The sequence below is a fragment of the Propithecus coquereli genome, unplaced genomic scaffold, assembly GCF_000956105.1.
Source record: "Propithecus coquereli isolate 6110/MARCELLA unplaced genomic scaffold, Pcoq_1.0 Scaffold663, whole genome shotgun sequence".
Lineage (NCBI taxonomy): Eukaryota > Metazoa > Chordata > Mammalia > Primates > Indriidae > Propithecus > Propithecus coquereli.
In genome coordinates, this window is record NW_012152652.1 from 419877 (window position 1) to 421844 (window position 1968).

Consider the following 1968-nt stretch of genomic DNA (forward strand, 5'->3'; position numbering starts at 1 on the left):
TGTGTGGGTTTGGGATTCAGCTTTTGTAATAAAATACTTAATCTTCAATGACATTTTTGTATGTGTAAACGCACACTGGCCTGCATGGCAGCAGCTGGACCTCGTGGTGTGAACCGTGCCTTCTCTCTGGAAGTGCTCTGATGCCCTAATGCCACGGCTACCTGAGGACATGTATCTTGCACTTGGCTCTAGCTGCCACTGTCTTGAAACCTGGGTGACCAGTGTTGTCCTTGTGCTGCAGGTATGTTTATACTGACCTGTTGAATGCTGTCCTGCTTCAAAGGGACTAGTTAGTATTTCTCAAAATATTTTATTTAGAAAACTATCCTCTGCATTTTTCCATAGGCAGTTACAAATGTGTTTTGTTGTTTTGTTTTATTTCTCAATTTATAGATTTGATTCTTCTGTCAAGCATGTTGCCTTTAAACGTCTCCATGTTTTACAAATGTATTATTTTCTAGTACATCCTTCACCTCTCAAACTTCCCCAATTAGGTGTCCCCTTGGGAAAATATGACAAAGTCTATTTTAATGCTGTCTTTACTTAATTGAGGACCTATTAAAATCATTAACTTCAAAAATTTGGAGGCAATCCAGAATGGTGATGATGATATTGAGGTTTTTCACACAAAAATGGATATTTTTAACATATGTTCCCCTCTTCTTCTTCATGGAATATGTATTTAGTTCAGTAAATTTTGGGTATGTCATTTCTATTCATATCTTAATTTTAAAAACATAATAAAAATGTGTGTTGTCTGTCAGTGTGTGAAACAAACAAATATGTATTTTTAAACATTTGATGTTATACAAAGTTATAGATATACCACTGATAGTTGATCACCAACCTACCTACCTTTCCTGGGGTACATATGGTCAAGTAGAGTCATTTTCTCCTTGGTTACTCAATGATTAGCCACTATTTCAATAGGCAAAGGTCGATATGATGAACTAGTAGAAACTGTTAACCAAGAACATAGAGGTTTATTTACACTCAGAAACAAGTAGATCATACACATACATGTGGAGATAAATACAAGTTATACAAAAAGATAATTGCATAAATTTAAATATAGAGCTGTACCTTTGAAAACAGTTTCTCTGTAAATGCTCTTTTCGTGTATTATGTGACTTAGTTCCTCTGACCCATCATCCAGAGCTCTTTCCAAGGCCTAAGCTATGGTCGATTCTGTGACTGGGAAACTGTCTAAGGCTAGAGGCATTTATATTTGTTACAATGTATAAAGAAAGAGTTTTTTCATGCTTTGAGCATACCAAAGTTGTTAACAGTTAAGCCGCGCCACCCAGTGCACTGGTGTTCATCTCATTGGTCATCTCATCAGTTCACCATGGGTCAGGCAACTGGACCATTCTGGAGGACAACGGTGTCCATGTTTTGTGGAAAGTCCACTGAGTGTGCACTCAGGCAGACACAGACAGCAATGTTAAATGTGAAAAGAGCTCAGCACGTGCTAAGTGCTGGACAAGTCATAGCTATCAGAGTTAATGTCGTTGCCAGAAAGTCAAAGACCCCTAGTTAACACTGTTGTCGCCATTCTACCCCCTGGGAAATCAGAAGGTGAGACCAGCTCACCTGTCTCTACCAACTGGATCCAAGGAGAGACATGGTGGTGTCTTAGGTGGGTGTAGAGCAGCATCTAGTGGACCAGAAGGGAAATTGATGCAGTGTCACAATGACGTTGGGAAGAGGAAGTTTTAAGGCTGGCTGGAACAAAGGTTGGCAGAGAAGCCGGGAAGGTGACCTGCATGTGCTAGGTGTCCCCAGCAGGAAGAGGGGGGCAGACGAGGTCCCTCAGCAGTAACCAGGACACCGAGCCCCCGTATGCTAATTAACTGAGGGGGTCCCCCTGCCTCTCCCCGGCCTCTCTGGGTGCTGGGTCTCTGGGTCCTGTGGGCTCAGGGGCCCGATTTCTCATGTCCTACTCTGTCTGTGTCCTGCTAAGGGCAC